This window comes from Mastomys coucha, unplaced genomic scaffold, assembly GCF_008632895.1.
Source record: "Mastomys coucha isolate ucsf_1 unplaced genomic scaffold, UCSF_Mcou_1 pScaffold8, whole genome shotgun sequence".
NCBI classification, from domain to species: Eukaryota; Metazoa; Chordata; class Mammalia; order Rodentia; family Muridae; genus Mastomys; species Mastomys coucha.
The window spans coordinates 66,321,933-66,341,440 of record NW_022196914.1 but is presented as its reverse complement, the minus strand read 5'-3'; positions in this window follow the sequence as shown (position 1 = coordinate 66,341,440).

Here is a 19,508-nt window from a genome sequence, read left to right as displayed (position 1 = left end):
ATGATTGTTTTGACAAATTAGGCCTTATTCTTAAGCACTTAAATTCCTCAATGACTAATCAGTACTATGAAACTGTCCTAAGTATATAACTTGGAACTTAGACAACATCGGGAGGAGAGAGTTTGTTACCGTATACAATACAAATGTCTCCTTCTCAGTGGATCATTAAAGACATGCAAGACCAAACCTGGCTCTTGCCTCAACAATTCTGAGGAAGAACACGCATTACTCAGTGCAATGTGAGAAGCATTTTAAGCATATCACTAAGAATGCTTAGTGATAACTTCTATTCACAATTTCCAATGTTTTTATTTCCAGGGGAAAACTAAGTTTAAAAATGTTGACCGATATATTTCATGACAGAAAAAAATTCAGCAGATTATTATAAAAAATATGAAATAAATACATTTAGTTCATTTTCTCAGTCAATTCAATTTAAAATTATCATCTACATTTATTTAACATGCTAACAAATGTTATCATCTCTTCTTAATTAGAGGGAATTAATACCAGTTCCTGAAGGAACAAAAAGATGCTGTCCAGGTGATGAAAGATGAGCTGTGACAGATATGAAGCCATCTTTTTAAAAGACTAAACCAATAGCCAGAATAAGAAATGAAATTCAACAATAGATTGGTTGTACACAAACAAGTGGACAGAGCAGAATAGAAAGAAGAGGCCGAGGAGAGAGAAAAGAAGAGCAGAGAAGGGGAGGGGATGATAGAGGAAGGCAGAGCACCAAAGCACACAGAAGTAGTCTCTCCCGAAAAGCTAGAAAAATTGTGAGGTGAGGCATAGGATTACTGAACAGAAGAGATTAAACACAAAGCAAAGCAACAACTAAAACAAGCCTCAGGAAACACATGCTCAAATGAGGAGTGAGGAGATATGATCCTTGTCTCATCTATTATTTCACAATAATAATAATGCTGTGGTCAGAGACTTCTGATATCAAAATGCCAGAAATAAGTAAAAGTAATAATATGTACTAATGAGGTTGGTTTCTTGGCTTCTGAACTCAAAAATATGATGCTTACTCCCCACACTTCCATGACCACGATTACAAAGACTACTCTTTATAGTCTGTGTATTATTTTTTTCACCCCAGGTGAAAGTGTAAGGATGAAATAATTGTATTGTTGAGTCATAGGAGAATCATATTTGAACCAAACTTCTTCAAGATAATACACATAATATTTTCTTAAAATTGTGTAAGCAGTCAGGTTGCAAAACACATATTCCAGAGAACATGAGGTTAGGGATATGTGCAAATTAACTTTTTTTTTTTTAAAGACTTGTAACTAATGTGAAACTTCACATTTTTATTTAGTTTGCTTTAAACATTCACTTTCCATGAATAGTCATTTATTTCCAAAGAAACGTTCAAGGTTAAAGCAATAGCTTAGCCATATGTAAAAGGAACAGTCTCATAAAATCATGAACAGGATGATGGGTAAAATTTACTGTAAAGTTCCAGAACCTTGAATCTGTAATTTACTTTTCATAATTGCTGTAGACTACAATTTAGCTGCAATGACTCAGACTCAGTAAATGTTTTAAAAGAAGTTAAATATGCTCCACTTTTTTCATATAAAGGCTATAACATTTAGTCTTAAGCAATCAGTAATGTCTTCTATCTATTTTGAGATCAAGGGCACTAGTTTTATTTCTTTTTCATTAGATATTTTCTTTATTTAGATGTCATATGATATCTACTTTCCCAGTTTCCCCTCTAAAAAAAAAAGAAAAAGTAATAACAATAATAATAATAATAAATCCCTGTTCCGGAAACATTGTCTCCTAGAATAAATATTTGGTGCTATTTGCAAGTCAGTTGAGAAGAAAAATAAATACTGAATAAAAATAAATATTAGAGCTTAGTAGTGGTTTGAAGAAAGTGTTGATGTTAATTTCTGTGGTTCAAATAATGCTAATAGAATATATTCTTATCATAATCATCATAACTGCATAGTCACATTCTTCACTAAATTATGTGGGTTAATGTCACCCTAGAAATTTATTATTAACTCAGAGTCATATCTGAAATAAGCTTTAGAATTTTAAAATAGACAAAAGAAATTATTCAAAGTAAATTATTTTATATGAATTATTCAAAATAATATTCTATTATAAAAAATTACTCAAGCAATTCTAGAGTCTCAGCATCATTCTTTTGACATGCACGTGTATGTAGCCAGATCACTACTTGACAGAGTTTTAGATGTATGACTAGGGAAAGAGGGCCGTTCACATGTAAAACAACAGAAAATTGGCCTAATCAATTTTGCATTTCTGAAATCAGGTAAATTCTAAAGACAGGAAATGAGGGGATATTAAGCTGAAACAAATGATGAGACAGAGAATATTGAACATTAGCCTTATTATGCATAGCATCTACTCTGTTATCTAACAGCTGCTAGAGATTCAGTTTTCTCTGACTTTACCATGATACAATGATGGGGATAATTTGCTATTGTAATATTATTCAATATTTAATATTTATTATATTCAATTATTATATTATTAATATTGGAATATTATCTGAGGAAGTAAAAGAACAACCTGATCTTTTCAGTGTGTTGTAATTTATATCTTTTGAGAGTTGCTTTTAGAGGAATGTTTAGTTCTATTTAGACATGTTTAGCTACTCTGAAAATAAAAATATATCTACCTAGTACAATTCCTATTTTCTCTCACATTACAGTTCAACACCATGTAGTAATATTTCACCATTATAGTTATGCTTTCTGGGATGTCAGAGGGAAAAGCCTTGTTAGGGACACACATTGATATAGACACAGGGACAAATTCATAAGACAGTATTCATGCACACACAGTTTCATGCTATACAAAACACAGGAAATGGTGGAAGATCCAGGGAGACAAAGAATTCAGAGTAGAGAATTCAAATCTGGACTGTTCTTATTTAAATTGCTCCAAGGGAAAGTGTATCTTATTTCTATAATTTTTAAAAAAATTTAATGGTTATTTTATTTATTTGCATTTTCAAATGTTATCCCCCTTCCTGGTTTTCCCCTTCTGCAAGCTCCCTATCTCCTCCCACACTTCTATGAGGGTGCTTCTCTACTCACCCACCCACTCCCTTCTCACCACCCTAGCATTCCCCTATGCTGAGGCATCAAGCCTTCACAGGACCAAGGACCTCCCCTCCCATTGATGCCAGATAACGCAGTCCTCTGCTACATATGCAGCTGGGGTCATGGATCCCTCCATGTGTAATACATCCTTCTAAACCTCCATGTTTCTTCATTCTTCATCTGTAAATATGAGCATAATGATTTTATTAGCATATTCCTATCCACATGTTCTTGTGAAGAGTTTTATACATGTACTTAGTTGTATGTATAGTTAGGGGCTTGAATATGAAAGTCATGTTTTGAAACTTGGTCAGTGATGTGATATTCAGAAGTGGGGCTTTGCTGTGGGCCAGCCAGTCTGGGCCTCCCTCAACCTGAGGGGAAACAGGGTCCTAGTCAGGTCACAAGGCGTAGGCGAAGAAATAATGGTAGAGACGACATATAGAAGTGCAGAATCTGAATGTATTTCTCAAAAATGGCATCAGACTTTTACAGTCATTACAAAAGAGAAATGAAAAATCTGGCAGCTCAGCAGTCAAGGTACCTCTGAGGTCACCTGAAACACTCTGGGTCTAAAGCAGCCACCTCTTCTGGACAGGCGTTGCACCTCCCGGGCCAGAGTGCTCTGGGCCCAGGGGGCGGGGGCTGTGGAATCCATGAGGCTCAAAGCTTGTATGCCAAATCTTGAATCGAATTTATGAGTAAGTCTATGCACAAAGTGAGAACCAGGATTATATAGTATACAGAAAACAGAGCAGATGACAAAAGTCACGTAGGCACATCAAGGTCAGTAAGATCAGACAGCAAGACACAAGTCATGTAGGCAAGTGACAGTCACATCAAGGTTGGTAAGATCAGGTATCCAGATACAAACTGAAAGAGCAATGGTGCCCTTCCTGCTGGGGCTATCTTGGCAGTCCCAAGCTAATTTTCTGGATCTGTTGGAGACAAGCACCAGGAAGTCCCAATCTAGCAGTTTCTGAAAATGCCCTTAAGTGAGGGAAGCCCTTCAATTACTCTCTGGTACGTAAAACAATTCTGTCTTCTGTGGGACTGCTCTGAGAATTCTAACTATGTTTACTGTTAGCAATAGTGCCTGACTTCTGTTGCTAACTCTGAGGACACTCTGTCTGATAAGGCATCTTCATTGAGAGAAATTCCAAGCTAACAACAGCTTGGTAATAAATTAGGATATATTGGAATGCCGTGCTGACCAGGGAACAATGTTTAATCTTAGTTTTAACTGTTTACGAATCACTTTTTGGGTCACCTTTATGCCTGAATAAGAAGGCATGTTGAGTATTGGAAAGACTAATCTGGAACATGTCTGAGTTAGGAGATGCCAGTGACTGACTGAATACCCAGGAGACAAACTCCCTTTGAAGTCATACACCACTGGTTCGTGATTAGGCCTTCAAGCCTGACAACTTAGACTTTACTGGAGTAGACGAGTGGGCATGGCAGGGCTTTTTGTAAATCATTGGCTCAAGGGAGCTTTGACCTAATCAAAAGATTGATTTATTGATTAACTTGAAATTTGATGGTATTGAGAGATGACAGAAACAAGGAGGAAGTGAGTTACTGGAGTCTTTCATTTAAAATGTCTGAGTTGTATTCACATTCTAGTAAGCAATAGTACTTATAGTTTGTATTCAGTCATATGAACAAGCAACACTGAATGTGTTAGACATTACACATATTCTTATTATAAGTTAGTGGACATTTTTATCATTTCTTTTTTGTGGGGCTACTATAAACAATTCTACCATGATCATGGTTGTACTCTTGAAAGGAATATCTTGTCTCTGGTCCTTTTCCTCTCTCTCTCTCTCTCTCTCTCTCTCTCTCTCTCTCTCTCTCTCTCTCTCTCTCTCTCTCTCTCTCTCTCTCTCTCTCACACACACACACACACACACACACATCTACCTCCCATTTCCATTAAGCTCAAGCCTGTATTTTCCAAAAACTGCCTTCCAAATCTGGTTTTGCTTTTTTGTTGGTGTTTGTATGTTTGTTTCCCACGAAATCAACCAGGGAACTCTGTATGAACCTAGGTTTAGAGATATTTACTGGGGAGTAGTAGACTTTTCAGTGGGTATACAACTGTATACAATTACTCAATCCATCAGTAGTCTAAGTTCATTAGAAAGGGTATTGTTTCATGAACACTGCATCCAGAATTGACTGTTGATATGTCTAGAGACATTTGTATACCCATTTCATATAATGCAGTTTTTGTGAAACCATAACTGCATATTGAGTTTGTCTTATCCAGAGGAATTATTTCACTATCCTTCTCCCTGTATTCTCATTCTTTTATTATTTCTGCACTTTCTTTCATGATGATTTCTGATCTTAAAATGAGTGGCGTAATGTTTAGAACTGAGCACGCACACTTTCCCACTCATTAGCAGCAATTTAAGCAGCCATTGTTTCTTTATTCACTGATAGTAAATGCAAAGAGAGGTTTATTTGATTGAGTCCAGGAGTAATATTTGTCTATAGATATAAACATAAATATTTAGAGGGCAACATGGAACCAAGAAACTTGACCTAGACAACAGTACTAATTTCTCCTCTTACAATACTAAGTTCTCCTATAGGTCCAAAGATCTACTAAAGCTGGATTTTGACCAAGTTTCCTGTACTCTGTATTAATTCCTTCTGAGGAGAAAGTGTTCCTCCAATATAATCACAGATCAGTTGGTTACTCCCATATTAGTTGTACCCCCATTTGTAGGTTGGCATATCTTGCCTCACAGGTTGGTATGGTGGATACTAGATTTCATGCTTGGATAAGGCTATTGATACAACTATTCCTTCAGCAGCCTTTGCAATACTTTCTGGCACCAAGAAAGCTAGCCAGCAGGGAGGAAGCTTTCAGATCAGGTCTAGCTTAATTTCTGTGTATTGTAAAATCAAAGTGAACAGTAGTTCCAGCAATAGGGACATTGCAAGTAGTTCTAGTGGGCAATCAAGAATGGTATAAGGACACCATATCTTTTGGGGACCTGAGGCCTTCAAGTCCAAAACTTGTATGGAAAACTACAATACCTGGCACTGATGATGCACTGTGCTATCCCTGGATAATCTAAATATGCAAGATCTCTGCCTTGTAAATATCTATTAAATTTTCCATTTTAATAGGCATGCAAAGTAATAAGATTTCATATTTTTTATTTAAAGTATATTTAATTTGGGTTAACTGTCCTCTCCCCTTCATTGTCCTCATTTGTCCACTCCTATTCTACACAAATCTTCTAGTGCCTCAAATTACCTTTCTCTGCTTACAAAATTGTTTATATTTAATTTGTTTTTTAATATACATTTTAGAATTATCTAGTGACTTTTGTCCTTTTGGTTGTGAGACTTAGCCTTTAACAGGTAAGTCATCCCTTCAGCCCTCATTTTGTGATGTATTTTAAAAGTTTGTATGATTGATATAGGCCTAATTTAGAGATTTGATACTTTAATAATAAACTTTAATAATAAACATCATTCAATCTATCAGCATAGAATATCTTATTGCTTTTCTCACAAGAATTTTCAAGTAATTTAGTATGAAAATTCTCTATGTGCCTTACTATATTTACATTGAGGATTTAATTATATAGATCTATAGTCTCTTTCTCTATTTTTCTCTTGTTTTTCTTTAATGATGGGGCTAATGGCTTTTAAGATTTCTACAAATTAAAATCCACTAAACTTTTCAAGATAAACTGTTTCATTGTTGGTTAGCTTAAGTATAGTAATCTTAAAAATTATCCATTACACTATGTGTCTTGGTTTAAATGAGAGGTACCTCCTACTCTAGGGCATCTGAATGCTTTCTCCACAGTTGGTGGTGCTGTTTGGGTAGATTTAGGAGGCATGGTCTTGATAGAGAATGTTCATCACCTGGGGAGGGTTTGGAGGGGTTAGTATTATTTGGAGGTACTCCTTGCTTCCTGATTGCAATGCAAGGTGTGAACACTCAGATTTTCTCTAGCTGCTTCCTGCCACAATTTCTTGCAAAACAGACTCTTGAATTGGAACTCTGGTTCAATCCCATTGTAACAATAAGCTGAATAAAGGTTTTCTTTTGTAAGTTGCTTTGACTGTAGTGTTTTATATCAATAGAAAAGTAACTATAACAACATCCTTCTTTTATTTACATCATCTCTGCTACATTTTGTTAGAGAACATTTAATATCCTTTATATATGATAAGTTCTTTAAACATTTGAAGATGTAGTGAAAAATAAAATAAATTCAGCCTTTTAAACTCCATGTGTAAAAGACAAAGATAGACATAGGTTTCTGAAGCCAATTTAATATACAAATAAATCTGGGTTAGTTCAGGCTACACAGAGAAACCCTATCTCAATAAATAATAATAATTATTTTAAGTTGTTTTAATTGTTTTAAATATCAAAATGAAGTTGGTTATAATTTGGTGGTTATAATGGTATTACAAATCCTCTGAGAAGTCAAAGTAGAACAGTCCTAAAAAAAAAGGCTACTAAATTGAATCGATCTATACCTTTGATGATTTCAGGTTGCTGGACCAAGAATGTGCTATTTGGGGAGAGAAGCTTTGTATTTATGTTAATAAAAAGAAAAAGAAAAAGAAAAGAAAGCTTTAGATTCCTTCCAAAATAATATAAATTAGACATGATAGACGAAGGACCCCACACACAAAGGTCTTGACTACAGAAAAGAAAAACATTTTCAAGAAGACCAAGCAAGACAAGTAACATAATTTGCTGATCCTTCTACATAGAAACAGCCCTAAAATTGGCCGAGATTTTACTTTACCTATACATAGCCAATAAGTCTTGTTGGTAATAGTGTCCTCAAAATTCATCATGCCATCCTTCTTTATGACCTAAATGAAGAATTATTACAATTTGGTTATTGATCCAATTAACTCATGAAAAGACACTTGTCTTTTACCTGCTCAAAGAACAAAAATTTATCCTAAACTGAACTGTATACCTCATACAATCCATACAAATACTTCATAAAAATAAATATAGGTTATAAAGTTATATATTACAACATAAAATAACAAAAGGACAGCTCTGACAAAATTCACCCTTACGGATGCTAAAATTACTTGTGGTTCCAGCTCTCTGCCTGATCCTCCTACCTCAACTGATGCTGTTTCCTGAGACTTGTTTCCAGAACAGCTTCAGGAATAACTGCTAATCCCCTATGACCTCAGTTCATCCAATCTTTCAGGTAGTTCCAGTCAAGACTTCAGTTAAGCCATAACCTTTCTCAAAATACAGAAATTCAACAACAAATGCTTCCATTAACTTTCTTAAGACTAACCATATTTTTCTAAGTTTTTTTACTCCACCAAAAGAATTTTTTTGCCTCAATTCATAAGAAAACAATCATAAAAATTTGTAGTCCAACCTTTAGGTTAGGGTGTCTAGCTTCAACTATTTTATGAATTATAAATGTGTTGTCATTTCAAGAAGTAGTTTATAAATAATTATAGTTTTTAGGGAGAAATCTAAATAGAAAACTTAGACTCAGGGATTTCTATCTTTTCTTTCCTCTTTTCTATCCTTCTTTTCAACTAAAAGGAAAGGAATTAAAAAGAAAAAGTGGGATATAGTAATATCATACAATTTATACAAATAGGGGTAGGTTATTTAGTGAAACTCATGGTCATATTAGATTCTAATTTAGTTCATTACAATGAAGTGTTTTCAAGGTTATTCAAATAGTGAATAGCTAAAAATGATCAATATTTGAAAATTCAGTTATACTATATACAGATAGATGTTCTTCAAAAGCATCACAGATCTACCAAAATATGACATTTAATATTATTTCACTATTAAACAATCTTTTTGTTTGTTTGTTTTTGAGACATGGTTTCTCTGTGTAGCCCTGGCTGTCCTTGAAACCACTCAGTAGACCAGGCTGGCTTTGAACTCAGAAATCTGCCTGCCTCTGCCTCCCAAGTGCTAGGATTAAAGGCATGCACCACCACTGCCCAACATTAAACAATCTTTTGACTACAAGACATATTTGCTTCTGACAGTACCCAATTCTACTTCAAAGAAAATATTGAACATCAATATGTCTAGCTGGAGTTGGCTTAATTGTTGCAAGGTAGCCACTGGCAAGAAACGCCCTAATTTCATCTGCTGACAGGACAAATAGGCACAGGCTAGTCAACTACTAAGCTCTGCCAAGATGGTGTAAGCTAGTCCTTCATAATTCCTGCTTCACTTGTTTCATTCATGACATGAGATACAAAGCTAAATCAAGGGAAATGAACAAAACTTATTGGGAGAAAGGGGTCTGTCAGATGTTCTGGGCCAAAAGGCTAAAGATAGATGCTTCAACATTATAGGAATATTGGAGACTGTACTGGCAGTCAGCTCTCTTTGCCAATTGTTCAAATTTTGGAAGCTACATTCCTGCATACTCTAATATATATTACTTCTTAAATCTCTGATGCAGTTGAAGACTAGATAGTCATAGTCTCACAATTAAATCTAAGTTGTTTAACATCAAAGTTGTTCTAGATTTAAAAGGATGATTTTAAGATGGTAATACAAGTTTAAATTCAAACATAATTTAGGTACAGAATTGCAACTCATTAAATTAGAATAAATGATAAGATATTTTATCTAAATTAAGAATTATAGTAGACTAGATATTAGATGATCTAAGTTTACCTCACACCTTATCATTTACATAATTATTATAATTATGTTCAATTAATTTCTGAGAGAAAGAGCCTTTTATTAGACTAAGAAGGGAATTGTTGAGGTTTTTGTCTTTTACTGTCATTGTAATGCTAAATGTGAGCCACCAAGATGTGGAGTCTGCATATAATCCCTGGGACTCTACCCTTAAGTTAATTCTGATTGGTGAATAATGATGCTGACAGCCAATAGCTGGATAGAAGAGACATAAGTGGGTTTGAGTTTTCTCAGGCTTGCAGAAGGAGGAAGTACAGAAGGAGCCACCTTGGAAGAAGAATGTACAGGAGTTAGAAGGAGAGTCACAACTGGCTAATAGCCAAGTGAATTGCCACAGAGGGCTGCTCAGTTGGGTTAAGAGTAGCCCAGATGGAACAATGGAACATAGTAAGTGATAACTTGGGGTTATCAAAAGTAGGGTCTAACAACATGGAGAGTAGGCAGCTACCCAGCCCTTGTGATGCCTAAGATATATTTAAATATATAAAGGCTGTGTGTTTCTTTCATCTGGGAATATAAACGATCTAAGGTGGAAAAGAAACTTCATGCTGAGGTTTTCAATATTTTTTACTACATGAAGATATTTTATGTCTAATCAATCAAAGTTTCTACACACAGGAATTAAATGTTATTCTCAAAATTATTCTGCATTAAAGGGTCATTTTATAATGTTCAAATTTTATTATTAATATCAAAAGTTATCTAAGCAATATTACATTTCCTATTTCTATCCAATCACACATACATCTAAATTAGTTCTCAGTCTTTCATCTTCTTTGACATTTAATCAGTGCTATCTTACTACCATACTCTTCCCTATAATTTTACTCTATGATGAGCAATAAACTAAATTGCTACTTAAAAGTGCAGGTGTTACCAGTGTAGAGGAAACATGGTAATTTTCTAAACTTTGATTTTCTTTCCCACTTATGTCTTTAATTCCAGTATGGAGTGAAGGTTTGTGACTGTACATACAAAGTAGATATATAATAGTAATAATAATAATTGTATAATGAAAAAATGGAAATAAGAAGGAACACAGAGTTTGGAAAATATGAGATCAGCTTAAAAATGCACAATTTGAATATCATAGTAAAAACATGTCATATTCAAAGTCACAATTACTTCAAACTTCTTGTTTCTTTAAATCTTATCTATTTACTTTACATCCCAATGTCAGCTGCCCCCTCTCCTCCCAGTACCCCCTCATGTAGATTCTTTGCCTATTCCTCTCTCCGCATCTCTACATACACTATCATCCCCTGCCACTGGCACATCAAAGTCACTGCAGTACTAGCCACATCTTCTCCCACTGAGACCAGAAAAGGCAGGCTTTCTAGGGAAACAGGATCCACAGGCAGACAACCAAGCAGGGATATCCCTGGTTCCAGTTGTTGGGAGACCCAATAAACACCAAGCGGCACATCACATATGTGCAGGGGGCTTAGATCGAGCTGCTGCTCACTCTTTGGTTGGTGTTTTAGTATCTAGGAGCCCACAAGGGTCCTAGTTAGTTGACTCTGTTGGTCTTCCTGTGGATTCCCTGTCTTGTTTGTGTCACTCAATCCTTCCCACAACTGTTCTGTAAGACTCCCCACTCCATCTAATATTTGGCTATGTGTCTTTGCGTGTTTCCATTGGCTACCACGTGGAGTCTCTCAGAAGCACTGTTTTGCTAGGCTCCTATCTGCAAGTAACATCACAGAGTATTATTAATAGTGTCTAGGAGTGCTTCTTGCCAATAAGATGGTTCTCAATTTGGGACTGTAATGAAGTAATGAAATTAATTGATATTATGAATCAAATGTAATTAACAGAAATCTACAAAGCACTTCACCCAGCCACACAAGAATATACCTTCTTTGCAGCAGCTCACAGAATCTTCTCCAAAATTGATGACCATATCGTCAGTTACAAAGCAAGCCTAAACAGAAACAAGAAGATTGAAATCACCCCTTACACCCTATCAGATCACAGTGGGTTAAAGTTGGACTTCAACAACAACAGAAACAGCAGAAAGACTATGTAATCATCGAAACTGAACAACTCTCTACTAAATGATCACTAGGTCAGGAAAGAAATAAAAAAGAAATTAACGACTTTCTAGAATTTAATAAAAGTGAGACCACAACATGCCCAGTTTTGTGGGACACAATGAAATTAGTGTTTATAAGAAAGTTCATAGCACTAAGTGCCTTCATAAAGAAATTGGAGAATTCTCATATCAATGCATTAAAAGTATAATTGAAAAGTCTAGGAGAAATAAAAAGGAAACACATCCAAGAGCAATAGAGGGAAGGAAATAATCAATTCAAGGCTGAGATCAATCAGTTAGATAAAAAGAAAATACAAAGTTTCAACAAAAGCAAGAACTGGTTCTTTAAGAAAATAAACAAGATAGACAAATCCTTAGCCAATTTAATGAAAAGGCAGAGAGACAGTACCAAATAAGCAAACTCAGATATGAAAAGGGAGACATAACAACAGGAACTGAGAAAATGCAAAGAATGATTAGTTAAAAAAAAAAAAACCTGTATTACACAAAAATTCAGAAGTCTAAATGAAATAGTTTTCTAGATACATACCAATTACCAAAGCTAAATTAGTATCAGGAAGCCTATCTGAATAGTCCTTCAACTCCTAAAGAAACAGAACCAGCCATTAAAATCTCCCAACCAAAACTACAAAGCCCAGGGCCAGATGGTTTTAGTGTAGAATTCTACCAGACTTTCAATGAAGAATACTACAATAATCTTCAAACTATCCCACAAAATAGAAACAGAAGGAACATTGTCAAACTCATTCTGTGAGGCCACAATCACCCTCATACCTAAACTGCACAAAGCCAAAATATACAATTTCAAATGGAGAGCATCTTCAATAAATGATGCTGGTTTAACTGTATGTCTGCATGTAGAAGAATGGAAATACATCTATATTTATCACCTGAACAAACTCAAGTCCAAGTAGATCAAAGACCTCAACATAAAACCAGACACACTAAATTTAATAGAACAAAAAGTGAGGAATAGCTCTGAACTTATTGATACAGAAGACAACTTTCTGAATAAAATACCAATGGCTCAGGTACTAAGATCAACAATAAGTTCATGAAATTTAAAAGTTTCTGTAAGTCAAAGGGCATTGTCAATATGACACAATGGCATCCTACAGATTGGGAAAAGATCTTCACCAACCTACATCTTACAGGGGGCTAACATCCAAAATATAAAGAACTCTAGAATTTATACACCAACAAACCCAATAACTCAATTTAAAAATGAGGTAGAGAACTAAACAGAAATTTCAACAGAGGAATCTCAAATGACCAAGAAACATTTAAAGAAATGTTCAACAACCTTGGTTATTAAGGAAATTCAGATAAAAATGATTCCACCTTATATGCATCAGAATGGCTAAGATAAAAATCTATAAGGACAGCACATGCTGGGGAGGATGTGGAGTCAGGGGAACACTCCTTCATTGCTGGTGGGATTGAAAAATTGTACAACCACTCTGGTAATAATTTTTGCTGTTTCTCAGAAAATTGGGACTATTTCTACCCTCAAGACCCATCTATAACCTCCTAGGCATATACCCAAAAGATGTTCCACCATCCCAAAGTACACTTGCTCAACTACGTTCATAGCAGCTTTATTCGTAATAGTTGAAATTCACACACACACATACACACACACACACACACACACGCACACACACACACAAAGAGACTCATTCATTAGTAAAGTATATAAAATATGTTTAAATTATTTTTTCTATTGTTTTCAGTAATACTTTGATAATTTTATCTAATACGTTTTGATTATATTCATCATATTGTCACTCATTCCATATCTATCCCCACTTTCCAAACTGACCAACTGGCTCCTATTTGACTTTTAAATGATGAACACCAGTTAATTCTGATCGCACAGTCTTGAGCATTTGACCTTCAGTGGATGGTCTTCAACATCCCAGAGACCATATTATTACAGAAAACTGACTCTTCCTCTTCTGGTAGCTGTCAATTGTCAATATCTTCTTAGTTAGTGGTGAAACTTTATATTTACCTCTTGTATCTTGTTGAAATTTTCTCTGGCTTCCATTTGTACCAGTCTTTTTCATGATGTCTCAAAAGGTGGGAATTCATATGTGAAACTTTCCTGACGTTCCTTGAAGTCGTCTTCCACATCTTCTGCTTATTTTGAGGATAATGTTCAATAAATATACATTTCACTTAAGGCTTAGAATTCCACAGTTTCTTATTTTCTGCAACTGGTAAGTCTTATATCTATGTGTTAATCATAATCTACTGCCAATAGAATTTATTATCAAAGGTAACTACTGAGGTGTATGAATAATTAGCTTATATAGTTAAGTAGGCAGAAGAATATGCAATTAACCAGACAGAAGAATCCTGTCAGGAGCCCACAAGTAGAAGCTAATAACTAACAGGTGATCTTTCTGAAATGGGTCTGCCTTGGATAAAACTTAAACAGATTTTCTCTAGAAGGCAAAGCCCATGAGAAATCCATTTCAATTAAGATACTTGCTATTCATATGCTATTTCTGTTATTATTAAATATATATGTATATATGTACATTAGGTATTAGCTCCCCCTTTTGAGCAGATTTCTACAGAACAATGAAGGTGTACTGTCTTATAGTAATGCTAGGTAGATAAATAAATGATATCTTAATTCTTAATGTTGTCTTGTAAGAATTCCTAAAATTATAGTAATTATTAAGCTCTTTTATAATACACTGGTATTAAATCCTTTCTGATAGTCAAACTGCAATGAGAACTCTGCCAGTCTTTAGTGTCATGAGTAATTGCTTTTGAGATAGCAAGCAGACATGTACTATTCAGAGCACATTCCAAAAGACTGTAAAACCATTAACCAAAGATCATAAGAAGGAAACTATCAATTTACTATAGGTGCTAGGGCAGAAGATAAAATACTGATTGAGATTATCTCTACAAAATTTCGCTAATACTGTAGTCAGAAAAGTTGTGTTTTTTTTAACTCCTCTTGAGCCTGAAAAGCTGGTGACAGGTGATGTATGTTTAGCCAGATAATTACTCCTAATGGATATGCATGTGAATACTCTCTGTTGTAAACTTTGTATTTGATTTATGATTTGAATTTCTGGGTAAACTGTGATTAACTTTTTACCATGTATTCTGAAAGATTTATACGTGCTGAGGACAAAAGGAGAACATTTCACTATCTCATTTTTTCTTAGACACCTTTCCCCCCTTTTTTACAAGCTCTTTCCCCACTTTTTTGGTGTGTTTTCATAGGAAATTTTTAGAACTTAGAAATAAATGGTAAAATCACTTTTCAATGTGTGCCCTTTTCTTCCTGGGACTTCAAGTAGCAGGCTAACATTAGAGCTGAATAGTTCCTTTGGAGATAAAACAAAGAATAGTTTACTTAATCTCCTGCTCTTTTAGGATGAGGTGCTAAATAGCTTCTCACCTCAGAGGAACTCAGAAGTAGGTCATCCTCCGGACTAAATCTAATTTACTAGTCATTTAAATCTAAGTGACTTAGATTTAAGACAGGTAAAGGTTTTATTATTATACAACAACCCCAAATATCTCTTAAGACCAAGTCTTTCCTCCACAGACACTTGTTCCCTTCCACTGCCTCAAGAGGAGCCAAGAATAAGAAAGAAGAACCACCAGGGCTGGCCCATGGCAGGATCCTATACTGCACTGAGCCTCTTGGTCTTGGTACTACACTGTATCAAATATTTCAGTGTACATACTACCCTTTTCCATGGGGAAAATATTGAAATCAAGAATTATAACTGATTATCCATGATTTTAATAAGAACAACATCTGCCACATGATAGTTACTGATCATTTTATTTGCTTGTGTCTAGACTTTGGAGGCAGTGGGTATGGGACCCTCTAATGCTCCTTCCTTTTAAAACCTTTGAGATAAGGTGGACAAAGTAAATCATAACACGAACTCTAAAGTAGAGATGAGTTTGCTTCAATTTTAAAACCCTGTTAGAAGCAAAACATGTTTAATAACATCTTTGCTAAACACACACTTAGATAATTAAAATAGTATTAGGCAAAAAATTAAGCTCTATTGAATTTGTTATCAATATTGCTTTAGATATGTTAGAATGTTATATTTTAAAGGCTGAATAGAAATCATTTTCTAGTATTTTCCTCACAACTAAAATAAAGTCTTACTTTAAAATAAAGTTTTACTTTATTTTAGTATGAAGCCATAAAATTGAATTCAATTCATTTAAACATAAATACATTTCCAGCTACTAGTAAAAAGACATCAAAGTATTAAGCCAGACTTGGGAGAAAATGGAAGGAAGCTCTCTGTGAGTTCAAGGCCAGCAGAGTTTGTGTAGCAAAGACCAATGACTACACTGAAAAGCCTTTATGTTACTTTTAAAAATGAAAGAAAAGGTATATTAATAACTTGCTTCAATGCCTGAAGTAAAAGAAAATGAAAATTTCAAAATGTTTGAGCTGCCATTCTCTTCTCTACTGTAGCATAATTTTTTCAGTAGCTGATAAATTCCTCTAAGGCTGGTATTGTGTCAATGGTCTGGGACCTATAATTTCACTGAATCATTATAAAACTCTTAGTTATTTATTCTGGTTTATAGAAATATTCTTTAAATATTGATGTAATTTTGTTGTCATAATAATTTAAAAGGCGGCCATGATCATCCCTGTTTAGCAAGAAGTAACTGAATGGATCAAGGTCAACAAATAAAATTGCTTAATTGGATTCAAGTCCAACCTTAGTTCTAGAAACTTTTGAATTCTACTCATCCATATGATGCTTCCATTAATTGATCTTATATTAGATCACAGAATGTGTCCATGACATAGGCAGATAAATAGACAATATAGAAAAACTTTTGCTTTCACTGAATGGAAGGGAAGGCATTTGTGTTAGACGTTTTGGTTTTTATCACTATGACCAAATACCTAACAGAACAACTTAAATGAGAAAAAAATTAATTCATGGTTTCTGAGACTTCCACCCATGGCTGTTTGCCCCTATGCTTAGGTAAAGTATCATGTCAGTGGAAATATATAGCAGAGGAGCTTCTTTGTGATGTAAAGGAATCAGAGAAAAAGATGGTATGCTAACATTTAACTAACATTTTCCCCTTATGTATTGTCCAGGCCCATTGCCCATGCAATGGTATTGTCCACATACAGAGTGTTTCACCTTCAGTCAGTCTTCTCTACAATTTCCCTTTCAGATTTATCCAGAAGTGTTCACATCAATCCTCAAGGCACTTTCAACCCATTAAAATTACCAATCAAAACACAATAGTATCCATTGCTTTTATTAAATGGAGTGGAAGCAATGGGACTAGGCTGACCAAAGGCAAACTCAGACTCTCTTCTCCAAGTTGGTTCTGTAATCACTTGAAAGGAGAACAAAGAGACTTTATCGAGGTATATAAAGATGTATATGGTAGAGAGAGAATGGCTAAAACTGAGGAAGGGTGAAGGGTTATAGTATTCCAGGAAAGAGATTCCACAGGGTGACAACTTGTCAGACCACCTTCTAGGACAGGACTGCAACCCAGACAATGATGGATCTATAATGGTCAGGATTGGACCTTGACTGGGAGACTGGGATTGTTTAGGAATATATAAATCTCATCATCCATTTAAACGTCAAATTCATTGCAAGCCCCTGAATGTGTGGCCACATTGAATACATTCTTATATATGCTTTTCACTATTAATTTGTCTTTTTAATCAACTTATCAGAAATGTTTGACTGCACTTGGTTTGTTAGGGCTGCCAGGGTTACAAGCTGAGTCTAAGACCAGTAACAGTGGTGGCTCATGAATCTGGCTGTGAGAAGCAGATGACCCACCAGATCCATACATGGGTCTAGAGATAAGCTGTGCTTTGAAGGGAGAAAGGACATGCCATCAGGAATTGCTTCATTGTGTGGTAAAACAATTGATTAAAACAAGTACCACTAACAGAAAACTTTTGTATTTTAAGCATGACTTGCTGGGCATTGTTCTAGTAAATTTATTTACCTAAGTACCTTTCAACTCATCCAAGGGTCTGAGTGAGACAAAAAAAGAGCACTTCATTTCCATTTGAAGGATGAAAATACTGAGGTACAGAAAGCATAAGCAGCTTGCCAAAAGACAAGTAAATGTGGAGTTTGCAGCCAGGCTCTCAAGCTACAAAGTACTTGCAGGAAACTATGGTAGAACATTGTGTCACGAGCACAGCCACCTGCTGTGGCAGCCATGTGCAGATATTCTGTACTGTGTTTTCAGCGTGGTTAAGTTGAAGTAAAAGTGGCTGCACTTTACTGTTGATATGGATAAATAGAGACAGGAGCGCTGAGTCTGTGAAGGGTCTAGGAGCAAGAGGCATATCCTGCCATACACCAATTGTTATCTCCCTTTAAGTATGGGGAAGTGCAAGGACGCAACAGAAACAGCTTTCATCGCATATCAAAATGTGACACTTAGGGGTATGAGAATGGATTAAGCTATTAACGCCAACTCTCTTAGATTGATAACACCTCGTTTTTAGTTTAAAACTGGCTCTGCGTATTTCAGAATCTTTTCAGCCTCTAATTTGCTTGGGACTAAATTCAAGCCCCACAAATCTTGATTGGCTCTATTTGCCAGTGAGTTTAACTGCGTGCACAAGGAGGCCACTTAAAGCATCAAGAGTAGGTATGCAGCTAATTATACTTGTGAGTTGCTAACAAGAACAGGGAGTGCAGAAAGAGAGACAACTTTTGGATAGGAAGCATTTGCTCTGAGATCTGTGGCTTCAGTCCATTCCCTGATGAAGTCTCTAAATATTTCATCGAAATGTATTAGTCCACTGCAAAGTTTATTGTTTAGTTTTCCATGTCAAGAAAGTAGAAGATATTCCTTAATTATATAAATCTAATTGAGAAAATTGCAAAAACTATTTGGGAAGTAGAATAACGTTTATGCATGGGGAAACTGTGATCTCAGAATGTATATGTACTTTTAGTTGTATGCAATATATTTCAAATAAATGTAAAAGAAAAAATAAAATGAAATGAAATTTCACTACGTACCATAAAGGGTGAATGAGTCAACTCAGGTTATACAAGTTAATGACATCTTATATAGTGTTACCTACTGAAAAAATGTCTGTGTATGACAATCATAACCATCCACTTTCAAAAATGAGTGATCACTCACTCAAAGCATAGGCAGATTAAATGAAGTTTTAAATTTTTATGACTAAACCCTAGAGCTGTGTGCTAGATAACTGCTAATTACCTTACCAATGCTAGCCCAGTCTCTTAGTGGTCTGATCTACATTGTTTAGTTTGACAAGAAAAGGTAAAAATAAATCCCATTAATATTATATGTAATAATATACTGACAAAACCAGAGTAATTTTGAAAAATATTAAATAACTATGAGATTTAACAAGGTAAACCAATACATAGTAGCAATTTGTGAGGAAATTTATAGATTATTTTTAGATTAGTTATTGTAATTAGGAAGCACAATGAATAGGAAGATAACAGAAAATCCCTAGGAAATTCCATGCAGCATCTGAATTGAGAGGAATAAAAAGTTACTTAGGCATACGAAGTTTAGTGTAGGCTTATAAAAGTTGTCTATCTCCCTGGCTCAGTGATTTTGCTTAATTGCCAATTATTATATGAACTAA